At 35.0% G+C, this 19,897-nt stretch overlaps 1 protein-coding gene and 1 long non-coding RNA gene across 6 annotated transcripts in view; one reads left to right on the top strand and one right to left on the bottom strand.

Moving 5' to 3' along the window:
• Positions 1-19,897, bottom strand: part of LOC118187631 (tight junction protein ZO-3-like) — a 369,809-nt gene that overhangs the window by 212,059 nt on the left and 137,853 nt on the right. The window lies entirely within an intron of this gene.
• On the top strand, positions 4,568-14,768 carry LOC118190104 (uncharacterized). Its single transcript, XR_004758359.2, has 3 exons — positions 4,568-4,665; positions 12,937-13,090; positions 13,660-14,768. It is a non-coding gene; the product is annotated as an uncharacterized LOC118190104 (long non-coding RNA).

The raw sequence follows: 19,897 nt of genomic DNA, 5'->3' as shown, positions 1-19,897 counted from the left end.
ACTGCTCTTGTCCTCATATTATTGTAATAAGAATGTAATATCAGCATAATGTAGTCACATGAGCTCTGAAACGAAAATCTAAAATGATAATCAAAAATCATTTTATTTTTTAAAAACATAAAATTTGTTCCACTTCCCACAATAATAATAAGAAAACAATCAGTATCACTTTTCTATTCTAGATTAACACTAGTTTTTAGTTCAAAGGGGCAATTTGCCCAGAAGGACGATTAATTTCGTTTTAGCATTTTACGTTGATTCACTATAAGCGTTCTTTCACTTTTCAAATTGTTGCCATCAAATATCGCCTTGTATTATACTTAAAAAAATTAAATAATGAAGACTCTGCATAAATGTATGAATGTTTCTCGCATTGTGATAAAACAACGGTACCTAGAGCCATCCAATTTTGAATAACGTAATCCTTCTGCGAATATGGAGATCTAGAAGTCCAAATTTGAAATTTTGAATTTGTTTTATTATCGATTTCATATTCTGTAAAACTTTAACAAATATTTTATTAACAAACTCAAGGATTTCAAAGCGAGCAATGGCAACGTTGTACAGAAAAAACATTTAGCGCACGAGACTGTGTATCAGAAATTCTAAAGATATGCTCATTTTAAAATTATTTTGCGATATTGCTCTTGAACTGAATTTTATGGTTTAATGGTTTAATTGCGAAGAACACGATATTTAATAAATAAAGGTAACACATAAAAAAAAAAAAAAAAAAAAAAAAAGCCTCTTTGGAGGTAATCTAAAACAAACAAACAAACAAAAAAAAAAAAAAAAAAAAAAAATCAGAAAGGTAAAATCGGAAACTTTTCTGATTTTTGTTTTTTTTATTATTCATTTTAAATAACATCTAATGCAACCTGAAGTTGCCTACCGTTGTTCAAACTTTTAATTATTGAAATTTCTTTCCTTAAGAGGATCTGAATAATTCTTTGAAAACATTTATTTCTTAAATAACCTAAAATGATTATATAACAATGAATGTCGCGTAACATTTACCGAAGAAGCGCAAAAACAGAACTGAGCCGTGTCATATAACTCTACCTAGCACAATATAGTAGATGAAGGAAAAACGGAAAAACATAAGATACTTATTACACGCAAAATAACAACGGGTAATTTTCCATCAAGTTAGGGTTGCATATGATTAGAGTTTAATGCTTCTTGAACAAATCAACTTTGAAATATAACCTAATAAAAGCAGTTTTTTTCTTTTCCTTTTTTGTTTTGTTTTTTTCTTTGAATGGTTAACCTACATAAACAAACGACAGGTTGTTTATGCAAGGCAACTTATAAACGTTACTTAAAGTTAGGCCTTTTTTCCTGATCGCCATGTTCAACAAAATATATAAATAAATGAATAAAGCAAAATAAAATCCGAAAGCTTTCAGATTTTATATTGCGCCCAAAGTGGCGTTTGTTTTAACGTTTTGTGTGTTATCATTATTTTTCAAATATTATGGTCTTCGCATTTAAACCACGTAAAATTCAATTCAACAGCAATACCGCAAAATATTTAAAAAAATAGCATATCTTTAGAATTTCCGATAAACAGCCTCGCGCGCTGGAGATAAGAAGACTCCCCCCCCCCGAATAGTGTTGCCATTACTCGCTTTGAAATCGTTGAGTTTGTTAATCAGAAATTCGTTAAAGATTTACAAAATAGGAAATGGATAATAGAACAAATTCGAAATTCAAAATTCGGGCTTTCAGGCGTCCATGTTCGAGTGGAGGATTTACGCTATTCAAAATTTTATGGCTCTAGGTACCGTCATTTTTTCACAATGCGAGAAACGTACATACATTCATACAGATTCTTCATTATTTAATTTCTTTAAATATAACACAAGGCAAATTATATATTTGGTGGCCAGCAATTTAAAAAGTAATTCGCCGTTTGTAGTGAAACGCCATAAAATGCCGTTTTGAGAGTAATATCTCTCCTGAGTTACCGCCCCCTTTGGGATAAAAAAAGATACTGTTGTATTTTTACATTTACTCGTAAAACTCGTATGTTTACATTTTAACTACGCATTCTTTTAACATAAAAGTATTACAGAAATTTCCCTTAACGGGCAAAAAAGGTAAAATGCGATAAATTTTGCAGCTCTACATGTTTACCAGCAAACTATAACGCTACAAGTGCATTATTGTTTCCACATAAAATTCATATCGTGTCTGGTATTTAAAAAACCGAAAAAGAGCTTTTGTATTCTTATCCTATATGCCAAAATTTTGATGTTAGAAACATCTATAGCTTAGTGCTTTCCTATCCCCTCCCCGTCATTTTACATCAACTACGTTACGTTAACAACCCTCGCATTCATTATATATGCCGCCTGCAGCCGGGCAGATCTCCAATGGAAATTCACTGCCATTTCACGTAACACAAAATCTTTATTAACCATGCATACGGCTGGGCAAACTGCCAGTTCTTAAACATGTTGCCAATTCGATACAAAACACTGCCTTTAATTTACCTACAAAATTACAGTAGCACATGTGTGAGGATTTTTTACCTCCCTTAGAATTCTAAAATCGAGTAGTAAATTACATTTATAGAAAAAACACGTTGATAGCTCCTGTTTTGCATATGATATTTACAGGTAAGATAAAGACTGCTTATAATAAAATTCATATTTTAATTTGTAATATGCCCTTTAAGTTTCCTTTTTAATGTGTTTGTTTCCCTTTCGATGCTAAAAATATTAACATAAACTGCGCCATTTGAAAATTAAGCTTAGTCATATGATTCTTAGATGACGCTCATGATGCATGTATGTACTTACATGAAGCTTCAGCCAATAATAATATTAAAAGTTTCAAAATTTAAATCTTAATTAGTCAATCGGAATAAAGTAAAACCGTAAATGTATTGTTCTTAACCTAGCCTTCGTGTTAGAATCCATGTATTTCTTCTCTCTTTTGTTGCTCTCCTAACATGTCGCCGCTTACCTGTCTTACACCAAATAAAAAATATTATAAAGATCTGAAAAAACACAAACGTGATTGTTAAAGAACAGGCGCATGTCTCGAATGTTTTTTAACAATAAAAAGAGTGTTTAGTCGGCTTTGATTGCTGATACATCTATATGCAGAAGCTCCGTTATCATGTCATGCACTTATGTTCATTGCATCAAAAATTTCATTAAACGCATATAACAGATTATTTGAGAATCTGTTTTTCGGTAACGCTGCATATCAGTTTTTATCTTTGTCTATAACACGTGTGCTTTGAGCAAATTCAAATTCCATTCTTGACGCAAACGGAAACATTCCATTTACAATTACAGCTAAGATGTTGCCAACACTTTTAAAACTCCGACAGAAAACTCTATTTTGCTTCGAAATTTACCCTCTCCTTTAAATCCAAGGCTAACCTAATGATTAGATTCCATCTTGAAATTGTTGATTTACGTCAGGTAACAGATACAGCATTCCTCGCAATTCATATGCTTCACCATCCAGGCATAAACCTTCCACAGAATGCACCAGCTGCATTTTAAAATGTCTTCTACAAAGTATATTTGCAGAATGCTCCGGTTAAAATATTCTCAAGTTCCAGCACGTGCGCATCCAAAGACAGCGCCTCGCTGTGGGGGCAATGCAAATTGAAATTCTTCGTCTGGTTTGTTCAAGGTCGTGGTTAGTTAACCTTGGTGAAAATTCAAATTCTTCTCGCTGTTTCAAGAGCAGCGAAATTACCCACTTTCCCTAAGTTCTAATTCATGTTAGGAAGAAGAAAAGAAAACACTTTTCTATTAAAATGAAATAAAAATGCACGTTTGATACTTCGTCTTGGCAAAGTTTCCGTGTGGAATTCCAGAAGATTCAATATTACGTTCCAATTGAAACCGTCATCTTTTAAATTAGGTAACTTGCCCTTGGATACTTCTTTTGTTTCTCTTTTCTTTTAAATTTATTATTACTCAACACCTTGAAGCAAACCTCTTCGAGGTCTTTACTGTTTTCAGTTCGCGGAATTCGAATCCTGGGAAACAGAAAACATTGCCCCTTAAGAGAAATATTTGTTGCAAGCCTTGTGAGCGAATCCAGTGAAATAAATGCACAGCTACGTCTTGAATAATTAAGTGTCTTTTTATTAAATTATTTCCCAAATTTCACTTGGTTTTATTTACGATAAAAATCATAAAACGTTTTTATAGTCTGGCTTTGCTATTTTGAACAGCTTATTCTAAATTTAACATTTTAGGTTTTACATCTTTAACCTTGGACCAAGTATTTCTTAAACTAGTAGGCTTATTGTAACTGCTCAGTCTGAAGTTGTTTCAGATACTAAAGAGATACCTGTAAATCAAGATCAGGTTGTAGTTCTGATAATGAAGTTTTAACTGTAAACATTTCCAGTCGTTCGATCGTAATCTGAAATTTTTCGACTGCAGTTTCTTCAAAAATTTTTGTTACTATTTTTTCGTGTTTATAGTTCGTCGGCAGAACATACGCAATAGCTTGATAAGATAAAATTCTGAAAACAGAAAAGTTTCACTCCTCTCAGTTCATCGCAGTTAGAAACAATAGTAAAGATAAATGAAGATATGAGCAGCTATCAGTTGGGATATTTGGGACCTTCTTCAAAGCACTTAAAAAAAAATTTTCTTTGAAGTCACGCTACAGTACAGATAGAAGGTAAGTCAGCACTTCTACGGTAAAACAGGTATTTGAGGTAATGCTAAACCTAATTAACTGTTAAGCTTTCGCCCAAGTTTTAAGGAAGAATACACAGAGGGGCTGCCCGATGATCTCCCAGCCCTCTTCCCCTACCAGTAACCTCTGGACAGAGCTTTTGGCTCGCCGTGTATTTTGAGTGCTCTCTTGCCTCACAGACACTATACGCCTATAAACATTTATGCCATTGCGGGAATTCGGGCCCATCGATTGACAGATCAAAGTGAAAGAATTTCCTTGTAAGTTATAAGACAGCAGATATAGTAAGATCTCGACAACAAAGAACAGCAATTTAATTTAATTTTGTACGTATTTCCATGCAGAACGCTTCGTCGCATATACAGGCAAGTAAAGTTAATACTACGAATATTATAACGACTTCATGGGGTTCATTATAATTTAGTTGGCCAGTGGCCGAGTAACAAGGTAATACTGGCAATTTTACTCGAGTTCGATGCTTAGAGAATGACTGCATGAGGTTTCAATAAATTTTTCCGTGAGTAGCGTGAGTATCACCTAGTTTCCCTCAGAAAGTCCTCCATGTCACTGAAGACTGGCAATTCAATTGGGGAGAGGGCGAGTAATGGCAAACCGCACATTGAGTTGATCAATGTTAAAGAATTTCGCTTACTGCGCATACTCAATGGTGTACCGTTGGCTTGGGAGGAAATACTGGCGACTACATAAACCCTACATAAACCTACATAAACCTGCATACCCTACATAAACCTGTTAGTCATGTTGGTTTTACTGTTTACAATTGAAATACTACGGAAATCTGTGTGTGCTTATTGCATGTGCTTCTGTTTCATTTCTTTTTGGTTAATTTTGTTTATAAACATAACATTTAATATCAGTTATTTGACTTTAATTCAGTAATTTAAACTAGATTTCTTCCTTAATTTTTTAAAGTATATAGGAATGGAACGTATGGTAAATACTCAATTGCTTTTATGCCTCAGAAGTATAATCAATAAGCATTCAGCTAATATATCTTGTAATGTTTCCTGTTCTGTAATCCTTCTTAAACTAAAATTTACGTAGTTTACAATCGATATTTAACCCTGTATGTAATGAAGCAACTTACAACCTAACAAGTTTTAAAACCCCGAACTATTTACGCCCAGATAACACAATATTAACCATATACCGTACTTATCTTCTTTTAAAATTGCACAAAAGTTCTAATTGCACGAAATTCTATTCTGGGCATTCGCACTAAGCGAAATTCGTTTAACATTGATAAACTTTATGTGCGGATTGCACATAACATGTTATGTAATTGGGGCTCGAATCCTGACGAACGGGGGAGCTGGCTGCATTTTCGTCATCTTCCACATGTGTAACGTGGAAACGAGCTCATAAACCAAATCAAACCATCCTTTTAAAATAGATAGCTCTCGCAAGTTTAGAAATAACTGATTACGTGTAAATTGAGTTTGATTTCATTAATAGAGCAAAGTAAGCTGGAAATTTACGGGAGACGTCTCAAAAGCTTGATTCGAATCAAAGGTTAAGCACACGTGGTTAGAATAAAAAAAATACTTCTCTGGAAGCAACAAAAATTCGCTTGTATATTCATTTAACTGAAGGGAAAAAAAAAAAAAAAAAAAAAAAAAACACCATCCTCGAGCGTAGTAGTTAAAATTACGAAATACAAGTCTTTCACTTTACATTCTACTCGTATTTATGGTGCCGGAACGAAGTTATTACACGGATATTTTTGCATTGCTGTTCGTGTATAATATAAAAATGAGCCAGCTCCCTTTAGACCAGAGTTTTTTAAACTTTGCTTCGTGACTTGCAGCAGGGGTTCGCCAAAAATTTTAGCAGTTTTGTTATTTCTTTATTTTATTATAATAATTTTACAATTACCAAATATTTTTATACCATGTATCCGAAAACAGATAAAGATAAGACAATATAGACAAAGAAAAAACGACAACGTTTCGACAAATTCTTTTTATCATATTCAACTAATTCAAGAACTTTTTATAATATTCAATACAACGCTCATTTTACTTGCTTCGCACGTGACGCTGTCATTTCGTCTGTTACTTATTTAAAATTTTTATATTGTTTTATGTCTTAAAATAAGAAATTAAAGTTGACCTAAAATGGCCTAAAATTGCAATAGTCTATTACAGTACAAGTGTAAAAATTGAGGGCTTTACAATTACATCTGATTTTGAAATAGACATTGTTGTATTCTGTCTGTTTCACCGTTTAATAAATAACCGATTTTATCCCCTACCAGCAAGAAGGCCGGTGCTAGGCATTTTTCCGTACTGTGGTATTTCCGCATTTTTCCGTATTTCCGTATCCCTGCGGGTGGTAACTGCTGTTGCGCGGTGCCTCTCTAAATTCTGAAAAGGTTTACTCTCCCAAATTCTAAAAAATCTTGCCATTCCTAAATTTTGCAGCCCCTAAATTTTGTTGGCCGGTGCAGCCGCAGACCTTGGCCATCAATGTCTATGGAAAAGCATTTATCGAGGTTATGCAAATTCAGTAACGATCTTAAAAAAGAGCTCAAACTATTTGAATAAACAAAAGCTGTGTCTCAAATTTATAATGCCCATTTCTGTTGCTCAATAAGCTACTCAAAATCTGATGCGTAAAGTTGTAAGAAATTAAAGACATTCTTTCTCTTGTATAGCCCTCAACAACGGCATCCCTTCCCTTAGAAAGATAGCCCTCGCGTACTTTGTCCTGTCCGAATAAACTACACAACGCTAACTTGATTTTAACTTTGTAGAGGTCAGCACATCCAACAAGCAACTGTTAAGATTGAGATCACTGCTCATCAAGAACATAGCTGATTTTTCTGGATTTACATCAAGTAGTACTTCCTCTGTAGCTTCTTTACATAATTCAAACTCATCTTAAAAAAAAAAAAAAAAAAAAAAAAAAAAAAAACACTCTAAAATATAAGTACCTAAGGAAATTAAAGTATGTTATAAATAGAAAGATACGCCATTCTATTAACAGATAAAAATTTAAGAACTGTTGAGTTCAAAAGTTTATAGTGTCAAAGAAACTTTTGTAGCGTGCATATTCTTTACAATATCCGTTTGGTTCTTGCTAATAAAATTAAGGCCAGCTTGTCTCTTGTCTCTATCAAAAATGCAGTTTTTCCGCTTGCTTTATAATTATAGAAAACCATTTCGTGACCACAGCTTATAATTAGCCTTACTTATCAAAAACTCAGTCTTTCCGCTTGCTTATAAAAAACTCTCTCGCGACAACCACTTAATGAAAGTAACCAAAATTTCTGGTCAATTTCAGAGTGATATCTGAATAATTATAGTTCATTTCGGGTTAAGCCCACCAGCGGCCGAGCGGTAAAGTCGCTGAACACTGGTAGTTCGGTCCGAATCCCGCGAACGGGCTGGCTGCATGGGTGTTTTCGTGGTTTTCCCCATGTGTAACGTGTGTACGAGCCAGTTTCCCTTAGAAAGTCCTCCACGAAGGCATCCCTCCCCTTAGGCAGATAGCCCTAGTGTGCTTTGCCATAATTAAATACACAACACACCATTTCGGGTTAAATGCTCACTTTCAGAAACGGTCGTGTTACGAAGATTGAACATCGGAAATTTTGGTCGTATTAGAAGGAATAGACATCGAAAATACATGGAGAGGTCGTCTTAGAGAAATGATGTTCAATACTGATAAACAAACATCCCTACTGAGCATTAGTTCTCTAAGAGAACCCTCTCCATAGAAGAGCGTTGGCGGAAAGTCGAGCGGTTTAATTTAATTTGATCTAGAAGAGAAATAACAAAAAACAAACAAATTATTACTAAGATATACTTTGAACGAAATTTCTTTTTTATCCACATCCATCCCGAAAATTCATATATGCGAGTTTTATCCTTCTAGGTCTTTCGTTAATCATTTATGGAATGCCTCAAGATGAATATATTCTTGATTGCTTTTAATTCTAGTTGGAAGAGATGGATTTGTACTTTTGCCATTGTTGCCACTTTTAGAGAAACTTTCTTTGCCACTCCCTTCAATCACCACTACGTCACTTTCCCACCGCAAGAAGACGATGATCTTTACCTCTAGGGCGAATTCAACCTTTCGTGATCAGGTTACATTAGCACAACGCTCCTCTTTGGACCAGAACACCGGATTCCAAGTCTGCGACAGCCTTCGCATGCATTGCTTTTCCCACCGAAAAATGACGAGCTGGCAAAGAATATGAATTTTAAGTATAGCGCATGTTTTGGCTACCTGAAAGCCTTTCTTAAAATACCGCCTGTTTTATTTTTTAGCCAGTTTCTGTCATTAAATAATTCGTGCATATCGACAGCTAACTAAGGTTATTAAACTTGGCGCATTCGTGTTTTGGATTGTTGCACTTGGTAACGTCCACTGTCATTCATATCAATCAGAAACCAACTTTATTCTGTTTGACACGATCCCTTTCCTATTATTTAGCATTGGTCGGATTAACTAATTCTATCCTACCGTGAGCGACATGTGTCTAAAGGATGGATACAGTCACAGAGTATTTATAACTACTAAAGTCCCGTACATTTAATCATGTCCTCTATTGGAACTGCAATTAGTACTTAAATACACAAATCCCAAAGAAGTCGTTTTTAAATGCCGTTTAAAATTTTTAATACCTAATTTTCGCCTACTTCAATAATTTTACTAAAATTAGGCATTACAGAACATTTTTACATCTAACATTCAAAATATTGCTTAATTAAAAATTTTTACGGTTCCTCCAGCCTCCTACTCCCAAATAAAAATATAAAATAAGCTGCCCAAAAATGGTTATCAAACAGGGTCTCTTCTCTATAAGTAAGTGAGCTGCAGGGAGAGGACAGAAAAGGAAATAATCAGTAATTTAAAATATAATTTCCTCTTAAATTATCATTAACTAAAGCAATAAAGCTTAGGCAAAATTTATAAGGTATTTCTCCCGCCTTCTTAGCATGCAATCGAAGAAAATCCTGTCTAATTTAGTTGAAAAGCTAGCTAAGATATTTTTTAAACAAGTATCCTTCTTTACGGGATATATTTCTTTGAACATAAGACTTTGTAACAGAATTATTTCCTGTTCTTAATTTACATTTCCTATCACTATTTAGCACTCTGAGCGCGTATTCCAAAGATTCGTGGTTCGGTTCCCGGCGAAGGCGTTGCTCATTTTTCATCTCTCCTGCTTCCAAAAAATACCTAATGACTCTAAAGTGGCGCACGAATTTTTCCGAACTCATGGGTGACAACGAAGCTGCAACTGAGCTAGCTCCATCGACATCGCAAACTCCACCTCGGTTATTTCGTTGGAACAATGAGGGCTACCATGAAATCCGCAGTGACATTTGACGGAAGAACGTCGGCTCAGGTAAACTCGATGAAGTTCGCAAAAACGGGTACCCGCGTGTAGACGCTAGCCCGGCGTAATGATTCCGACTTTCGAATCTTTGTAATTTCGAACAGTTTATAATTCGTGTCGAAGAAAATGAAAGTTCAGGACAGTTCATAATCTGAGTGAGCACGTAAATGAGTCCAACAGAAACACACCTCCGGTGCAGGCCATGACGAAGGTAAGTGCGCATATAAGCAAATGACGTGGAGAAAGAATTTAAAAAAAAAAAAAAAATTGCCTAAAGCTCTCTGAATTTGAGAGTCTCTCGTGTGTGAAGTTTACATAGTAGGAGTAAATAACATAAAATAGCAATAGACATAAAAGGCATAGTTAAAAATATAATATATACAATATATACAGGTCAAATATATACAACATAAACAGCAACACCAGAAAATCAACCAGTATGAGATAGTGTGTAGATATAATTAAGGTTGGACAAATAGGTGAATGAGTAATTTGAAAGACAGTTACTGATCGAGATATCTGAGGACTGCAAGCGGTCGTTTTCTATTGCTTTCTTTGTGATAATCGTAATTAAGCACTGGGATAGTGCTGTTGCTAACATTTGGGATATTTTTATAGAATTTTTCTGCGGGATTAGCAAAATGAACATATAACGTTGGTATCTCAAGCTCTTGATGAACTGCCGAGTTTCTGATGAACCATCGACAGTTCGCCGCTTGTCTGAGTAATATATTCTGCAGTATTTGAAGTTTCTTTACATTAGTAATACTAGCATATACCCAAACAGGACAGGCGTATGAGAGTATGAGACGCAAAAGGGTCTTGTAAATGAGCAATTTGTTGTCAATAGAGAGAACTGAGTTCCGGCCAATTAAGGGGGTAAGCGTTCGTTTACGGGCACGGAACTTGGCAATAATCTGTGTAATATGTAGGGTCCAGGTGAGTCGCCTATCCAAAGTAATTCCAAAGCATCGGGCATACAGTCCACTGAATAGGGATGTCATACATGTGGATGCAGTCTTCGTTATCGATGGTAGTACTTTTGGTGAACCAGACGGCCTCAGATTTGTCCACATTAATCTTTACTTTCCAGGCGTTGAGCCAGGACTTAAGTGCATGGATGTGTGTTTGGAGTGCTTGTATAACCGGGCCAGGAGATGCATTTTTTGAGAGAATTGCCGTGTCATCGGCGTACATTGCAGGGTGGTGTGTGGTGATTGTGGGATATCGTACGTGTAGATATTATAGTAAATGGGCTCAAGGAGGCTTCCTTGCGGGACGCCAGCCTTGATAGCCCGTGGGGTAGAATATGAATTGTTTACACGAACGATAAAGTGTCTATCCTTAAGATAGGAGTAGGTGATGGCTGTGATGTACTCTGGGAAACCCAGAGTGATGATTCTGTACATGAGACCCTCAAGCCAAACGCGATCAAAGGCTTTAGCTACATCGAGGAAAAACGTCGGTCACTAGCTTTCTAGAAAATTTAGATAACCATTTTTTTGCTTTATTCCGTTCCCGAAGTCCAGAAAGTTACTATAGCAACGACCGCCTTACGAGGACAGGCATTAAGCTAGTTTAAAGGCATTGGTAATTTTCGTTTGGGAGAGATAGCAAACCCCACATATACGTTCGAAAATTTTAAAGCTGCTCTGGTAAAAGCTTTCCCCGTGATTAAAGACAGAGCTAGGCTTGAGGTCGAATTGTACGGCCTTGAGGTCGAAAACCGTGTTTGGCTAGCCAGCGCACGTTAAGTTGTTGTTTCGCTGTTATGCTAGTAAGCCTCTTGGACATATCGGAATTATCATCACGCCTGTTAGGTTTTTGTTAGTCCACCTGCTAGGCGCAACTTAAGTGCTATCTAGCACTACTTATTTTAGGTTTGACTTGAATTATTTTCTACGTTTTTAGTTTCATCGCAAATTTGACGCACAAAGACCGTACCCTTCTGTTAACTATTTTAAATTAATAAAGGGTTACTTTCTGTTTCTGTTAACTATTTTAAATTAATAAAGGGTTTTTAAATTAATAAAGGGTTTCTTTTGCGTTGGTAGTTTCTTCACGCCTTTGCGATAATTCGCCAGGTCATTGTAGCATCTAATCTATTTTATGTGGAACAAGAGAGAACGACCCTACAAATTGTTTAAGACAAGCATGAAAAAATAAATATATTCCACGTTGCGAACGAATTCATTATTTATCGCTAAAACTCAATAAATTCCAACCAGAGGTCTCCTCGTTAAAAAATAAAAAAGAAAATAAAATATAACATCGTATAAAAATACCTGAAAGTCTTTCCAGTAAGAAACCAGAGGTTTCCTTAGAAAGAAATACAGATAAAAATAAAGAGTAAAATATGAAAAAAAAATATCCAAAACTTCTAGCTATTTCTTACAGGCCTCCTTAATAGCTAATAAAGATGAAAATAAATGGTAAAATAGAGAAATAAAGATGAAAATTATAAGGTACTTTCCAGCTCCTTTCCGACATGCCTTCGTAGTGTAACTGAAAGCATACTCGAAGCGTATTCGAGAGGTCCAGGATTCGAGTCCCGCAGAGGGCACTGCGCATTTTTCACGTCTCCTGCTTTAAAAAAAAAAAAAAAAAACCTAATGACTCTATACAATAAATACAAAATTTGAGAAAACCCAGTAAATGTTTTGTGATTTGTTAGCCAACTTGTTTACATTGTCCGATTTCATTTTGCAATAAATTGATATCGAAGAAAATCCTGTCTAATTTAGCTGGAAAGCTAGCTTCGATATTTTTTAAACAAGTTTCCTTCTTTACAGGATATATTTCTTTAAACATAAGATTTTGTAACAGAACTATTTCCTGTTCATGATTTATATTTCCTAACACTGTTTATTCAAATGCAGGTTCTGAACTTTTAGTGTCAAATTTATCAACTCTTATTAGCATAACAGCTGAAACAACTGTTGTAAAGAAGGAAAATAAAATAGCAGAATTGTGAAGAAAATCATTAAAGAAGGTCAAGGTGCCGATGATGAAATCAGAAGACCTAAAGGTTAGGTATGCGGTTCCAGATTACATTTTCCTTCCTTTTATATTCAAAACCTTTTTATCTAACTACTACTTATGCAACTAAAGAGTACATTATGTTCCGTTATCACGTATTTAAACATTGATTTTCTTTTAACAAAAAAAGTCTAAGCGCTTGAAACATGAGTGATTTTTTTTTTTTTTTTTTTTTTAACTATTTAAAAAGTGTTTAAATAAAATGAATCTAACCGATATAATTTATAATATATTTATTTTATATAATTTACAAAATATGCAACTGATAATTTTTTAAAAACATTTGCACCATTACAATCAATAATAAAAGACATTTTAGCTATATATTAATTTACCTTGGCGGAGAATGATAGTTTTGCTTTATAATGAAACTCCTTTCCTTTCTCTTTCAATTAAACATCGATTTTGCTAATTAAATAACTGTAAAATTTAAGATTCTGATTTTTTACTCAAAGATCTCGAAGGAAACATTTTAAAAAAATGTCGAGATCTTAGTTTTCAGGTCACAAATCTAACGTCTTGGAAAAATGGAAATTATAATCATTTCTTCTTATTCTTTTTAGCCCTTGGTGGCCCTGGCCTTCTCCAGTCATCTCTACTCTTGGCAACTGTTTTCCAGTTTTTAACCCTTTAACTATTAAGATCTTTTTTCGACTAGCTGGTGTCTGCCCTTAGGTCTATTTCCCGTAGGCTTTACCAGAAAGATTTTCTTACAGCAACGATCTTCATTCTTTCAAGCCAGATGGCCAGCCCATTCTCTGAAATTTGACGAATTTTACAATATCAGGTTGTTTGTATATTTTATAGAGTTCTAAATTAGATCTTCTTCTCCATGATCCATTCACTTGGACCCCACCAAGAATGCAACGCAAGATCTTTCGGTCAAAAATTCCCAGAGCTTCCTCATCACGTAAAGTCAATGCCCGAGTCTCTGATGCATAAGTCAAGACAGATATTATAAGACTTTTGTAAAGAAGGAATTTAGTTCTCAATTTAAGAAAGCCGGATTTCAGATAACTCTTCAGATCATAAAAACATCTATTTGCAGCAATAATTCTTTTATATATTTCTGAGGCCAACACATTTTAATAATTTATCTCTGTTCCCAAATAAGTAAAACTGTTAACAATCATTTCATTCGGGCGAAATATTTACTGCAAACCTCAACCGTAGGCGACCCGATGAAATAAACTTAAAATGACTTGAATAGTTACAGCTTTTCTTTATTAAATAAGTGCACAAATCCCCTCTGGCTTTGCTATTTGTAACAGCTCATTGATCATCCACGCACTAGATGATCCTGGTCTTCCAAGGAAGTTGTCACAGAGAAGTGACACTCAGTACCAATGTTTACTTATGTTCTTAAAAAACAGTGCTAACTTCAGGGATGGTACTCTAAAGGAGGTGGTTGCTGTAAGACTTTTCATTATATAAGATTTTATGCTGTATAACTTACTTTCTAGGAGACTAATGCTAAAATATTAAGCTTATCGTAACTAATTCAGCTTAGAATTCATTCAGGCGTTAAACTGAAACTATATATCAAGATCAGATGGTATTTTTTTTTAAACTTATGGTTTTTATGCTTTTCAAATATTAAAATATTTTTTAACTTTTTAAAACTTGAATGGTAACTTCTTCGAGATATTAGACTGCTATCTGAACTTTTCAGATTTGGTTTCATAATGGACATTTAATGGCCAACAGGTGAAGAAGCATACTTGTTTACATTATACAAAAGAAAAGTTTTTAGAAGAATTAATAAACAGTTCAAAGGTTTTTATAAATTTATAATTTACAATAAAATTAGTAATTAATTCTTAATTCCGTTGCACATAGCAGTTTTCAACGAACTTAAATTTTAAGTATTATAGCAAGTAAATACAGTTAACTCTCTCTATATAAGACGATCATACACCGATCCAGACGATTTTAGTGTTCAGTGGAAGGCCTAGTATCGTTTAGTCGTTTCCTGTTTCATTCCGAGCTCGAAATAGTGCCTTTTCGTCCGCTGCCTTCCCCCACCTATTCTCTCTTTTCCGTTTCATCACTCTTTGAAAAGTCACTTTACGATAAAACGAAAACCTGTTTTTGTCAATTAAAAGTGTTCAGCCGTACTAATGAATGAAATGAGCCTTACTAATTTGACCTTACTTAGCTTTTGCTTGCTAATGTTTATTAAACATTTCTTTTAAATTAATTATTCTAGAGAACAATTAATTTCAGGTACGTTGAAAAACTGTATATCTGAATCTAGTTACGTTTTTGTCATTATTGTATTGTACCATTTTTAGCCCAAAGGACGTTAGCCCAGAAAGGATAGTAATTTCGTTCTGGCATTTTGCACGAAAACTTTATTTGTCCGTTTCACATTTCAAATTGTTGCCACCAAATATTATCGCCCTGCGTTATATTTAAAGAAATTAATTAATGAAGAATCTGCATAAATGTATGTATATTTCTCGAATTATGATAAGACAACGGTATCTAGAGTCATCAAATTTTGAATAACTTAATAATCCTTCACCGAAAATGGGCATCTGGAAGCCCTAATTGGGAATTTGTTTTGTTATCGATTTCAGATTTTGTAAAGCATTTATGAGTTTTTGATTAAGAAACCGAACGATTTCAAAACGAGCAATGGCAACACTGTACGGGGAAAAAAAAAAAATCTCCAGAGCGCGAGACTGTGTATCGGAAATTCTAAAGATATGCTCATTTTAAAGTTATTTTGCGATATTGCTCTTGAACTGAATTTTATGGTTTAGGTGCGAAGAACATGATATTTAATAAATAAAGGTAACACACAAAACGTTTTAAAAACGCCCTTTTGGGCGTAATGTAAAATTTGAAAGCTTTCAGATTTTTACATTTGAATTAAATTAAAATGTAGTTAAACATGAAACACTAATATGCATATAAATGCATATGTATTACACGTAATTACACATTTATAAACGCAATTTTTTTAATGCCGTGCATTTCTAAAGCAATAGAACCACGGTTCCCCTGCTTTGAAAAAAATAAATAAATAAATAAATAAATAAAAAATGCAACAAATGTCTAATTAAGATTAATGAAAATGCTTTATTAAAAGTACAATGAACTTCTCTTTGAAAGCGACAGTCTGGTGTTCTAGAGGATTTTAGAATTACGTGGATGTGGTACTTTTAAAAAGGTGATGTTACACTGCAAGGAGCTTCTTGACAAATAGTGTGATTACTATCCGTTTTTAAATTTCTTGTTAATGTATGTAATCTACCTTCAAATATTACAGCTGGATTTACAGCTTCAAATATTACGTCCAATTTCAAAAAATTTAAGTTCATGATCACGTTTTAAATCGAAATGAATGAAAATATCAAGAGGAAAATTCATCACATATAATTGAAAATGCAACTGCATTTAACATTTGCTCATCGTTTTGAAATTACTTCAGAGTAAATGGTGTTTTGATTACACTGTTAAGTGTAACACACCAAATGGCATTTATGAGTAATATTCTCTGTCTTAAAAAATGACCCAAGCAACAACGACTTTTAGAAAAGGAGAGGAATCTAGAAAATTTCAGCCCTCCATCAGTAGGAAGGAGTACTGATGAAGGAGATGGGGCAGAGCAGAGGATGAAACAGGAAAGATTTTGTAAGCAGAGTTTACTGATGAGGGATAGCAGCGGCTGAATCGGCACGGTTTGACCACAGGATGAAACAGGAAAGGATGAAACGGGAAATCCCTCTGTGCAAGTGGTTAACTTTGAGAGATGATATTCGATGCTGGTAACGATTTACCCCTTAAAATTACGTTCGCTGTCGGAAATAGAGAAAACTTGCAAAGGTAACCGTCTGCACAATATAGTCACCATAAAAAGGTTCACTACATTAACATGCCTACAGTGATAAAAATCAAATTCATGAAAAATTGGTATGTGATGCGTAATTTTTGAGGTTTGAATTCAGAATCCAAAACTACGCGCTGTGTATGCTATGCAACTAATTAAAAAAGATCATATAACACAAGACTATAAAGAAAATAATTATGCAAATAAACATGTTCGGAATGACATACCTTACAAAATTTAGCGGACGTTTCATGTTCATTACTGACGCTGCAAATATGTTCCATATCCAGTTATTATCAACGCTTTTAAAGCCGTTTAAAAATCCCTTTGTGTTGTACCCAACGTCCTTTCACATAGACGACAATCAACAGAAACGAGCCTCGAATTTTAATATTTACGCTTATCTATCCTATTATGCCACTCAAGAGGAAATGCTCTTTAAACATGTTCTCTGTTAAGCGGGCTACATAACTTAATTACTCACGCCCTTTTCAACAAAGATCGTTCAGAATGCTAAATGTGATGTTGATATACAGTTTCTCTGTCTGGATATTTACTCTTTTACATGAATTTTTAATGTTTTCAGCATTATTTAAGACTTACGGTTTTGTAACTGTAACAGTAGAGACGCAGAAAAAATTTAAAACAGTTGCAGCCACCGTAAGACGCCCACATGTGATACCAGGCGATTTGGTGTTTTGTGTAAGTCGTCGCCAAAGAAAGATGATGACCATAATGTTCAATATTGTTTACATCCTCAAAAATACTTACTTTACAAAAATTACTTTCAAAACTGGTCATCTTAAAGAGGTGATCACCAAGACAGGGCTCAAAGTATTTTTAAGCAAATTTAATGAGCTGCTTACAAATATTGAATTTTAAATACCTCAAAACTTCTTTAGGTTTTTATTGTTTTTAGTTTGCACGTTTGGTATCCTGGCGAAATAGAAAGTATTGCCATGTGTGGAATATTCCCACGTATGGGAAATATTTTTTGCAAATCTCGTATGCATACGATTTAGTAAAAATAATTGCGCAAATGCGTCTTCAATACAAAAGTACAGGGTGTTCATAATTAAACTTGAAATTTGCGAGCAGTCTGTAGAAAAAACGTTTTCAGCAGAATTACACGAAAATTGGTTAATGGCAGAATGAAAATAATAGAAATTTTATCGAGTAGGAAAAAAAATAATGAGGTTCAAAAACCACCACTAGACGGCGTTGTGCAATGTAAACTATTGGCATATGCAAATGTCGTAACCATAGTAATCCTGTACGCGCACAGCAACCCTATAAAGATACGAGAGGCGAACCACAATAATACTCGTCACCTCCTAGTTTGTCCTCCGAAGCCACCCTAAGCATTCAACTCACTGCATCGCTCTTAGTAGCACCTAATGTGACGATAGCCAGAACAAAGCTTGCAAATTTGCAAGCTACTCGCGGCTTAACATCAGAACTGGAACTGGAACTGGCAGTCAAGGAAGATGACGTTGACTCTCCAGGAACGTGCTTTACAGATGAAATTGTTTTACCAAAACGGAGATTCTGCTACCGAAGCTTTGCAGAAATTTCGGTCCATGAAGCGGTTACGAAAAGGACCACTCACTAGTCAAGGACTAACGAACATGATTAGGAAATTTAAAGCAACGGAACATTGGAGATTCAGCCAGGAAGAGGACGGAAGTGTGTTGCAGCACAGGTAGTGGATGATGTAGCGACGCAAGTGGAGGAAGACAGATTTCAAACTATCGGCAGCACTAGTGTTCGTCGTATTGCAGCATCTGTTGACCAACCTCGTTCCATGGTTCATAAAGCTTCTTCAAAAGGTCTTACGCTACTATCCCTATAAACTGTCGCTAGTGCACCAGCTTTTACCAGCTGATCTGGATAGTCGACAAACTTTTGCGTTGCGGTTTCTTGCGCGAGTTGAGCTCCAGAATGAATGGCCATGGAACATTTTGTGGACTGACGAGGACTACTTTCATATGGAAGGTGCGCACACACAAACAGTTGCCGTATTTGAGCTGCTACAAACCCACATCAGTTTCTACAAATTCCATTACACTCTTCGCATGTAACGGTTTGGTTCAGCTTTACTGCAACCTTCATTGTGGATCCGTTTTTTTTTTCGAAGAGCACAGTATCGCAGGGACTGTGACATGCACCGTCACCGGTCAATGATACGCTTCATTTTTAGAGCAGTCCGTTTTTCCGGCTCTTCAGGCAAGGCGATGTGATACAACCACAGTGTTTATGCAAGATGGTGCTCTTCCACACATCGGCCGTTGTGTTAAACAAGCGCTCTGCCGCCATTTCGGTGACGACAGAATCATCAGCCGTCAATTTCCTACAGCTTGGCCTCCTAGATCCTCCGCCTTGAAGCCTTGCGACTTTTGGCTGTGGGGATATCTCAAAGCCATGGTCTACCGTGATTCCATTACATCTTTATCCCACCTTAAACAGAGTGTAGCATGTGCGTAACATTCCCCAGCTCATGCTGCTTTCAACACGTCGATTTTACGCTTCCAGATGGTAGCAGACAATGGTGAATATCATATCGAGCATATTTTGTAAACTTTTGTAAATTATTTATATGTTCTCAATAAAGCTATGATACGCCACCTAGGGGTGGTTTTTGAAACTCATTGTTTTTTTCCCCTCGATAAAATTTCCATCATTTCATTCTGCCATTACCCAATTTTTATGCAATTCCGCTGTACAGTTTTCGCTACAGACTACTAGCAAATTTCAAGTTTAATTATGGGCACCCTGTATTTCCTTTACTAAATAAATGCAGAAGTAATCCCAAAACGTTAATTTACGAGAAAATAATGTGTTAACAAATTTGTTTCCTACCATTTGGATTTGGAACAAATCATTTTAAATAAGAGATTTTAAATTAAATAAAGAACATGCCGAAGAACAAATGTTAAAGAAGCTAATAATCAGCAAGTAGAAAC

The sequence above is a fragment of the Stegodyphus dumicola genome, chromosome 8 (genome assembly GCF_044657685.1).
Source record: "Stegodyphus dumicola isolate Sdum_Otavi_A_Nest chromosome 8, ASM4465768v1".
NCBI lineage: Eukaryota > Metazoa > Arthropoda > Arachnida > Araneae > Eresidae > Stegodyphus > Stegodyphus dumicola.
The sequence above is the reverse complement of the archived record's forward strand: the minus strand, read 5'-3'. Positions and strand labels throughout refer to the sequence as shown.